The sequence below is a fragment of the Callorhinus ursinus genome, unplaced genomic scaffold (genome assembly GCF_003265705.2).
Source record: "Callorhinus ursinus isolate GAN/ISIS: 27379988/994484 unplaced genomic scaffold, GSC_fseal_2.0 scaffold16, whole genome shotgun sequence".
Lineage (NCBI taxonomy): Eukaryota > Metazoa > Chordata > Mammalia > Carnivora > Otariidae > Callorhinus > Callorhinus ursinus.
In genome coordinates, this window is record NW_027397078.1 from 15,057,084 (window position 1) to 15,067,833 (window position 10,750).

Below are 10,750 nucleotides of genomic sequence, written 5' to 3' on the forward strand. Positions count from 1 at the left end.
CTTTTTCTCAGCCTCTTTATTTTCCATCATTTGGTCTTCTGTATCACTGATTCTCTCTTCTGCCTCATTTATCCTAGCAGTTAGTGCCCCCATTTTTTATTGCACCTCATTAATAGCCTTTTTGATTTCGACTTGGTTAGATTTTAGTTCTTTTATTTCTCCAGAAAGGGTTTCTCTAATAACTTCCACGCTTTTTTCAAGCTCAGCTAGTATCTTTAAAGTCATGATTCTGAACTCTAGGTCTGACATCATACTAATGTCCGTATTGAGTAGGTCCCTGGCAGATGGTACTACCTCTTGTTCTTTTTGCTGAGGTGATTTTTTTCGTCTTGTCATTTTGTCCAGAGGAAAATAGATGAATGAGAGAACAAAATGCTAACAGGTTTACAACGTCCCCCGCAAATATACTCTATACAAATCAGAAAAGACCTGAAACCAGGGGAAAAGAAAGGGAAAGAAAAAAGAAACAAAAAGAAAAAGATAAAAACAAAAACAGAACAATACAAAAAAAGCAGAATATGATCAAATATGATCAGGCTAGTGCATAGATCAGTGCCACACACTAGATTTTGGGCACATTTTGGTCTGTTAGAAAAAAGTACCTCCTAAAATTTTAAAGGAAGAAAGACTTATCTTTGTACAAAATAAGGGTTGATACAATGAAGGGATGGAAGATGAGTGTAAAGATGAAAATTATAAAAGATTTTATAAAAGGAATTGATAAAATAAGTTTGAAAAAAGAAAGAAGAAGATTTAAAAAAAAAAGGGAGAGAATGTGATCAGGCAGGAGACTAGAACACAGCCATACACTAGTGATTTAGGGTATATTTTGATCTGTTAGAAGAAATGGTCTCTTAAAATTTTAAAGAGAGAACAATTTATATATATATATATATATGCCAAAAATAAGGGTAACTACTATGAAGGGATAAAATATGACTCTAAAAATGAAAAATAAAAAATGTTTTAAGATGTTGGTTGAAAAAGGGAAAAAGAAAAATTAAAAAAAAAGTTAAAAAAATTAACTTTGAAAAACTAATGAATTATTGTAAAAAAAAAAAAAAAAGCCATGAATTCTATGTGCTGTATTCCGCTAGTACTGGAGTTCTCCCGTTCTCCTTGATCGGTAAACTTGGTCTTGGTTTGCTGGCTGTTCGTGCTGATCTTCTGGGGGATGGGCCTGTTGCCATGGTTCCCAAATGTCTTTGCCAGAGGTGGAATTGCCCCACCCTTGTGTGTCCGGGCTAAGCAAGCTGCTCGGGTTTGCTCTCAGGAGCTTTTGTTCCCTGCAAGCTCTCAGTACAGCTTTGGAGGACCAGGGTGAAAATAGTGGCCTCCCAGTCTCCACCCGGAGGAGCCGAGAACTCAGGGCCCTGCTCCTCAGTGCGCCCCCAGAGAAAAGCAGTCACTCCCGTTTTCCCGGTTTCTGGCTGCACTCCGTGCTCACCCGGCCTGTGACTGAACATTTCTATCTCTGGCACCCGACCCCGTGTGGAGTCTCCAAAGCCAGCAGATCCCTGCGGTGCGCTCCCGCGCTGCTCCTCCCGGGGGAGGAAGGGGAGTCTCCCCGGCTCTCCTGCTGGTTGGGTCCCTGCTGGAGGAGCAGTGGCCCGACTGGGCCGCGGATCACAGTTTATGGCCACCCCAAGCTGAGAGCCCGTGCCTCGGCTCCGTCTCTGCAGCCGGCTTCCCCGCTCCGATACCCGGGAGCTCTGCCGCACTCAGGCACCCCCGGTCTTTCTGTGACCCCGAGGGTCCTGAGACCACACTGTCCCACGAGGGTTCCACCCCCGCTTAGCCACTGGAGTGACGTCCCTCTGCGGAGCCGGCTTCTAAAAGGTCCGATTTTGTGCTCCGCGGCTCTAGCACTTGCCAGAAGCGGCTGACGGAGGCCCCCTCCCCCGCCGTCTATCCTCCCGAATATCGCCTCGGATTCACTTCTCCGCACGTCCTACCTTCCAGTAAGTGGTCACTTCTCTGTTCAGAGAGTTGTTGCTACTCTCCTCTTCGATCTCCTGTTGAGTTCGTAGGTGTTCAGAATGGTTTGATCCCTATTCAGCTGAATTCCTGAGACCAGACGAAATCCAGGTCTCCTACTCCTCCGCCATCTTGCTCCACCCCCTACATAAACTTTATTTTTTTAAAGATTTACTTACTCATTTACGTTAGAGAGACCGCATAGATGCATGCAAGCTGGTGGGGGGTGGTGTTGGTGGAGAGGGGCAGAGGGAGTGGGAGAAGGAGAGAAGGAAACTCCATGCTGAGCACAGAGCCCACCTGGGGCTCAATCCCACCACCCGGAGATCATGACCTGAGTGGAAATCAAGAGCTGAACACTCAACCAGCTGAGCCACCCAGGGGCCCCTTACATAAATTTTAAGAAAGGCAACTATGATACTTTGGGGTGAAATACACATAATGTAAAGTTCACTAATTTATCTTGAAAGGTACACTTCACTGCCAATATGTAAATTCATCATGTTGAGTAATAATCACCACTATCCATTTCCAGAACTTTTTACTATTTTAAACAGAAGCTCTGTACTCAAGAAACAATAAATCCCCTAATCCCCTCACACAGCCCTTAGGAAACTCTATTCTGCTTTAGGGCTTTATGAATTCACCTGTTCTAGGGACCTCATATAAGTGGTATCATACAATATTTGACCTTTTGTGTCAGGCTCATTTCATTTAACCTAATGTTTACAAGTTTCATCCATGTCATGGCATGTTAGCATGTTAATTATTAGCATGTTAATTATTTTTATGGCTGAATAATATTTCGCTGTGTATGTATAAATTAAAACTTTGACATCTGGTAGGATAAGTCCTCCAGCTTTGTTTCTGTGGAGGCCTGAGAGCTTGGAGCCTCCTAGTCCATCATTCTGCTGATGTCCCTCCACAAGGCAAATATGGTCTTAAATATTAGCCTCCTGGTTACCTTTGCAAAGATCGATGGTTGTTAAGTTTGAGATTCCATATACTACTGGTATTTCTGTTGTCCTGGTAATGGACTGCTTTTTCCCTAAGTGGCTTATATGTACAACTGTCATCCCTGCATTAAATCGTAGAATTGTACACATTTGTACAATTTTGGGGGTTTACTTCAATGAAAATTTTTTCAATTAAACTTTTTAATTTTTATTTTTTAAGTAGACTCCATGCCAGCATGGAGCCCAGAGGCCCGAATTCATGACCCTGTGATCATGACCTGAGCCGAAATCAGGAGTTGGATGGCCAACTGACTGAGCCACGCAGTCCCCCCAAATGAAAGTCCTTTAAAAAGAATTAACCTATGCAAAGCAATAAAAGGGAAGAAACTAATGATGATGCTTACAATAACATAGATGAATCTGAAAGCATTAGGCTAAGTGAAAGGATATAGATACAAAAGGATATATACTGTATGATTCAATTTATATAACATTCTTGAAAAGACAAACATGCGGGAGTAAAGACCAGATCTATGTCCCTCAAATATTCAGTATTGTCAAGTGGCATATCATCTTTAATTACTATCAAACTGAAGAGTTTCAGGGCATCAAGTACCAAACTTTAAGAAGAATAGTGAACCCCTGCTTTTATGACCTGTTTTCTATTTCTTTTACCTGTATATAGGTTGCCCCTCTTCTCCTTATAGTAACCTCTCATGGATCCTTCAAAATAAAAGTCTCTTCTTCCTCTTTGACGCTGCCCCTCCCTGTCAGGCTCCTGAGTCAGGCAGTACTCACATGCCAGGATCTCCGTCTCTGTGCCTAATTCCCTACCCCTTGAACCCACATTGCTCTGTTCACACATGCAGGAAGCCAGAGAGCTGGGGAATTGAAACTCTGGGCAACCTCAACTCAGGGTTCTTGCGAGTTCTCTAGTAATTCCAGGGCAAACAGTCGGAGGTGCAAGCTTCACAGGTTTTTCAGAATTTCACACAAGATTAATTTCCATTCTACCATGATACCTTATTGTCCAGTACTTCTTTCCCTCTTCTGTATCTATTGCCCCCCTGGTGTTCCCTGTATTTTTAAAATAAACTATGTATACACATTCTTGTTTTAGGTTTGTTTAAACCAAGATAGTACTTAGCACGCATATTCTCTTAACACCAAGTTCTTCTGAGTTAGTGTCAACTGAGATTGTGGTATGTATAGACCAACATTCATCATAAGAACATAAAGTCTCTTGTTTCTTCCCTTTTTTGCCTTTTAAGCCCCAGAAACAATTTGTATATAACGGGCACTTGATCAAAAAGTCCTATTCAATTAAACTTATGCGCCTGAAACTGGTTTTCCTGTTTTTTTAAGAGCCATACTGCCTTATGGAGAGGACACTTGATGCCCGAAAGACCAGATGAGAAAGAAGCAAACTTGGTGAAAAGGGCATGCAAAAATCTAGGGAGAAGGATAGAAAACAGGAGGATATTCATTCTGGAGACTGATTTCAACATGAATTTAGATTTCTAGGAACTTCGAAACGTGGTTTCAGATACCTGGATTACACCACTCCCTGAACTGGAGTTTTGATGTGGCTGTAGTCTAAATGGTTAGTAGTCAGATAAGATCCGTAAGGTATCAGGCGTCATCCGGATAGTCGCTTCCTGTCAGGGACAAGTGTGGGTGGAAATGCTCTAACACCACGGTCGTGTGAGCAACTGCCCGGCCTGTGTTTACAGTTTGTAATAAATTGGGCACCTTAAAATTGTGTATCACATCAAGGCAGAAAAATGAGGCCATATAGTTTTTGTTTCTTTTAATTTCACTGAGAACAAAGGAGAATATGAACATTTCTTTTTTTTAAGGTTTTATTTATTTGTTTGACAGAGACAGCGAGAGCGGGAACACAAGCAGGGGGAGTGGGAGAGGGAGAAGCAGGCTCCCCGCAGAGCAGGGATCCCGATGCGGGGCTTGATTCCAGGACCCCCGGATCATGACCCGAGCCGAAGGCAGACACTTAACCACTGAGCCACCCAGGTGCCCCTGAACATTTCTTTAAACAATGTTCTTGAAGGGTAATTCACTTCATTTGAATGAAATTAGGTCAAAGATACAAGAGATACGAATACAAAGAGACTCAGTGAGGCAAAATACTGGTGGGAGAGGGTCTGAAATGCAGTCATTTTTTTCTTACTATGTTATGTTAATCACCATACATTACATCATTAATTTTTGATGTAGTGTTCCATGATTCATTGTTTGCGTATAACACCCAGTGCTCCATGCAGAACGTGCCCTCCTTGATACCCATCACCGGGCTAACCCATCCCCCACCCTCTCCCCTCTAGAACCCTCAGTTTGTTTCTGAGTTGAGAGAATCAGTGGGTATTGGATAAGTCTGGTGATCTAGGATTGGGGTCGGGGGGAATCCATGCTCATTCAATCTGTCCTACATAACTCTTTTTAAAATTGGATCCTGGTTTTAAAGCTAAGAAAATAAACGTGTTTTATGTCATGTAGATACGACTTCAAACTGTTTTTGTGTTCTTAAATTTATGAACCGCCGAGTAGGCACATGGAAATAAAAAAGCAAAGTCAAAGAGATACAATTTTTACAATAAAGTTGACCAGCTAAATTCTGCTTGTTCAAGCAAGTAGAGTTGATACTCTTAAGGTTTGGATTAAATGCAGTTCTAAAGAAAAGTCATTTTGTGAATCACCCTTTCTATTCAATACTATCCCTCATCCCTACTGCACTCACATACAAGAACATAAATATTTTAAATACTGTGTCCTCACGTGTGTTCCTAGGTGTAACATAGAAAAATTGATCTATGTTCAAATATGTTTCAGAATATTATATGTTAAAAAAATCAAGAATTTCCCTGCATAACTTTCTGCTCCTTTAGTAAGGTGATATCAGGAGTCGGCAAACGCTGGCCAGGATGGGCTAAATCCAGCCAATCATCTGTTTTTATAAATATAGTTGTGTTCCACTAACCCTTTACCTATTTGTTGATAGATTATCTGTGGCTGCTTTCATGTTACAATGACAGAGCCTGTGACAGAGATTCTATAGCCTTCAAAGCTGAAAACATTACTATCTGGTCCTTTTCAAAAAAAAAGTATGTGATCTCTGGGCTTAGAGATAGTATGTCATACATACTGTATATATAGCATGCAATTCTCGTAATCACTTGAGTAGAGAACCCATTCCTCACACGTTTTGTAGCTTTAATGTTTTGTGGAATAGCATATGGAATATAGTATTCTAGTGTTTGCTCAGCTCTTTGTGTTCCTCTTTATTTTTAAGTGAGATTTGGCCAACCATAAACATAAAGTTCTGAGGTTATTTTGAAGAAGTGGGAGGAACATAATGCAGCACTTGTAATAGAAGATACCTTTGGAGATCTCACTGGTTTTTCACTGGTAATATAAAATAATAGCTGGTGGTAATTTCTTAGAGATGAACCCATCAAAAATATCTTTTAAAAATACATTTTATACATTCAATTAATTTGGTTCTCTTGTATGTTTGCATTATGATTTTTCATGAGCTGAACAAAAGTTATCCTTGGTGCACAGAGAGATAATAGTTGCTCTCAATGTGCTTAAATTACTATTTTTATGTTAAAAGATATACTTGTAGAATACATGCTTATCTTGATACTTGATCAATTTTACCTTACATTTTATTTTTATGCCAAATGTTCTGTAAATGAGAATAAATTACACAAATAGAAATAAAAATTTAACTTTTACTATTGTTTTGTCTAATAAAATTTAACTCATTTTGAAGAAATAGTTTATTAAGAATGAGATTTCCCTTGTTGAAAACAGAAGGGAAATACATTAAGATTGCTTAATATTTTCCTTATTAGAATATTGTTGAAAAAATAACATTTTGGATAATTAAGAAAAAGAAAACCAGTCTTACAGGTTTTAAGAACTATATATCAGTCCTTTTTTTATGGAGGTAGAATTGAAATAACACAGTTTTCAGGTGTATGATGGAAGGATTCAATATGTATATGTATGGCAAAAATGATCACAAAAAGTTCAGTTAACATCCATCATCATACACAGCTAAATTTTTTGTGATAAGAACTTTCAAGAGCCACTTTCTTACTTTCAAGTATGCAATACAGTATTATTAACTATAGTTACTATGCTGCATATTACATTGCCTTGACTTAGTTATTTTATAACTGGAAGCTTATAACTTTTGACCCTGTTCACCCATTTGCCCCCCACCTCAGGCAGCCATCATTCTGTTCTATTGATGAGCTGTTTTTTGTTGGTGGTTTTTTTGATGTTCCATACATAAGTGAAATCATATGGTATTTATCTTTGTCTGAGTTGCATGTAGCACAATGTCCTCAAGGTCCATCCATGCATCCCTGTTGTTGCATATCTCAGGATTTCATTCTTTATAATGGCTGAATAATAATTAAGTGGAGATACATGCACATATACATACATTTTCTTTATTCATCAATCAATGGGTGTTTAGGTTGTTTCTTTGTCTTCTCTTTTTAAATGAAATGTGTTTCATAACGCTCTTCTCCCATATTAAAGTGTAAATACCTTCTAGATCAAAACATATTCTTCAATGTTTTTAATAGGATTATTCAGTAGTGCTTATTATGCATCAAACACTGCTGTGTGGTTTATATAATTGACATAAACATTGAGTTCTAGTATTATTTCCATTTCATAGATGGGACTATTAAAGCTGGGAAGTTAAAAGTATACAGTGACTTAGAGCTGCTATGTGGTGTGGCTGGGAATCAGATATAAGTCTATGGGACTCTTAACCACAATGTTGTACTCCCTCTTTATTAATACTCCATTGGGTGAAAATATTATAATCTAATGGATACAGTAATATTGGACAATTGAGTTGTTTAAAATTGTCCCTATTAGAAATATGAGTTAAACCTTTGTCATCTCTGAGCTCATGCATAAGCTAAGATAAATTTGTTTGGGATTCATAGAAAATGCATACTTTGAAGCCTTGACAAATACTACCAAATAGTATTCTGAGCACCATCTACCAGTTTTTATACCCTCTTCCTCCATATTATGCCCAGGTTAGATATGTTTGATAGATGAAAACAGACCTCTCATTACATCTGTATGTTCTTGGCAAGTAGTTAGAGTGAGCATACTTTTGATATTACCATTTATACTTAAAATTCTCTGTTTTATTTTCTACTGAGTTACGTTTTTAACTTGATTAGTATGAGGTGTTTGTGTAATAAGATTGTTGTGCTTTTCCCTTATGTATATATATTTACATAGTTTTTTTATATTTTGTATGTGATACTTCTGTTCTTATTTTTTGATGTGCACAAGTTTTATGTAGTTAAATCCATTCATCACTTTGTTATATGGACTTTTCTTTTGGTGTTATTATCATGCAATAGTTCCCTGTTGTTTTTTTTTAAAAATTCTCATTTATACTTTAATATTTTCATGGATTTATTACTTACATTAAAATCCTTAATTAATATGTACTTTATCTCCACAACTGGTTTATGTAGGGCTATTTATTCCCTAAATGGGTAATATTTATTAAATAATTACTATGTTCCCCACTGATAGGAAATGCCATATTTATCATGTACTAACTCGTTTTTGTTATCCTGAATATATGTATCTTGGTATTCAAAAATGAATCCTTTTACTTAATTTTTTATTCATTTAGCAAACACTGTAAACTGATTTCTGTATCTCAGGCATTGTAGTTGGACTAGTGAATTTGAAAGAAAAGGAAGCATGTGACTAAAAGGGAGCATATTACTATCTAATATGTTAGACAAATGAGTTCAGAACAGTAATTACTATTTTTAAAAGACTTTATTTGAGAGAGAGCACGCGTGCAAGAGAGAGTACGAGCAGGGGGAGAGGGAGAAGCAGACTCCCTGCTGAGCAGGGAGCACGATCTGGGGCTCGATTTCAGGCACCTGGGATCATGACCTGAGCTGAAGGCAGATGCTTCACTGAGCCCCCCAGCTGCCCCGTGAATAGTAATTAATGCTACAATAGAGGTAAACTATGATACAGGTAAAAGGATGCCATCTTACTGGCAGTATGTAAAGTGTTCTAAAGACTTAGCAGGAGAACTGTTCAACCATATGGCATTTCTGGAAGAAGGAATGGCATATGTGAAGACATGGATGTTTGAAATACCAGTCTTTACTCATGGAGCTACAAATAACTATATATCTGAAGTGATGTCTATGTGAGTGTGGAGTGTTTAAGAGAGAGAGAGAGAGAGAGAGAGTAGATGTGGGAGAACAGGGGCCGGACAGTGAATAATTGTGTTTGGTAAGTGCTTTGTCCTGAAATTCTGAGGAAGCCATTGAGTTTTTTCCCCAAAGGATTTATATAATAATAACTTTTTAGAAAGGTTAATTTGGGAAAGGGGTGGGGCTCCCATCACCATGGCATCTCATGGGGTTGTTGGCATTTTCCTCCTCTCTGCTCTCCCCCTCTTGTGTCTGGAGCTCTGGTGTGGGATCCCAAATCTAGGAGTTAAAGATCTAATGTTGCTGTGTGGCCAGATTTTCTTACTGCTTGCTCTTCTTACATTAATTTTTTCTGTGACTACCTCATGGCTTGATTCATTTAAATTGCCCCAAGTGTATCTGAAAGAAGAAGAGAAGAATGAGAAAAGGCAAAAACTTGTTAGAAAAAAAACAAGAGGTACAGGGTTAAAAAGCCAGCAGATACACAGGGAATGTTCTAAAACCTTACCAGGAAATGAAATTGAGAAAAGTTAAAGAGTGTGTTTATCAGGTGACAGGTGAAACCTGGAAGTTCAGCGGTGGCCATAAACTTGGGGTTGATGAAGATTTGGTGCTGGAAAATGAGAGTCAGACATCTTCTAAAACATCAAACAGAGAAGCAACAAAGAAAGGGAACTTGCCTAAGCCTTTAAACAATTTCACTGAGTGCTGAGCAGCCCAGGCAGAAGGAGATTTTTTTTTAAATGTTTTATTTTTTTTTAAATGTTTTATTTATTTATTCATGAGAGTCAGAGAGAGAGAGAGAGAGAGAGAGAGAGAGAGAGGCAGAGGGAGAAGCAGGCTTCCCACTGAGCAGGGAGCCTGATGTGGGACTCGATCCCAGGACCCTGGGATCATGACCTGAGCCGAAGGCAGATGCTCAACCATCTGAGCCACCCAGGCGCCCATAAAAGGAGATTCTTGATCAACCTGAAGAACCTCCTGAAACAGCCGAACAAGTAGGTACTGTTACTCTCCGATGTCCAAGTGGGAGTGTCCTGAAAAGAAGATTTTCTAAGTCTTGAAGTTCACAGGTCTTATTTGACTGGGTGATGAAAATCAGGTACCACACATTCCTATACAGCTTTTCTACTTCCTTTCCCAGAAAGCCTCTGGAAGTGAAGGGAGGCTGGTCACTGCAGACCATAGGAATAACTGTGGATACTGTACTCACTGTGGAAGAGAAAGAGCAGAGCAACTAATTAAGAAAGGCGAATGACCTGTTCTCCATAAAATCAGTTATGCCATGACCTTACAGGACAATAAAGGATTCACATTAAAATTATGCCATACCTTGATTGAGCTCAAGGCAGTAAACCCTATAATGTTGAGATCCTTGGGAACATATGAATATAAAGGATTAGAAAAGGATTGCTCTCTGCATATAACAGTTTTTGGAATGTGCCCGCTTATAATGTACCAAATGAAAACTAAGTAAAAATGTATACAGAAAGACACTCAATGATTTGTATTTTTTCCTAGCTGATATCATTTATCACTCTGTTGAAAAGTCTTATGACTTCATTTTCT

The 10,750-nt window shown here is 38.8% G+C and overlaps 1 pseudogene; it reads left to right on the forward strand.

Annotated features, from left to right (window-relative positions):
* The first annotated feature begins 9,376 nt into the window (after positions 1–9,376).
* On the forward strand, positions 9,377–10,422 carry LOC112812562 (UBX domain-containing protein 8-like; annotated as a pseudogene).
* The last annotated feature ends 328 nt before the right edge of the window (positions 10,423–10,750 follow it).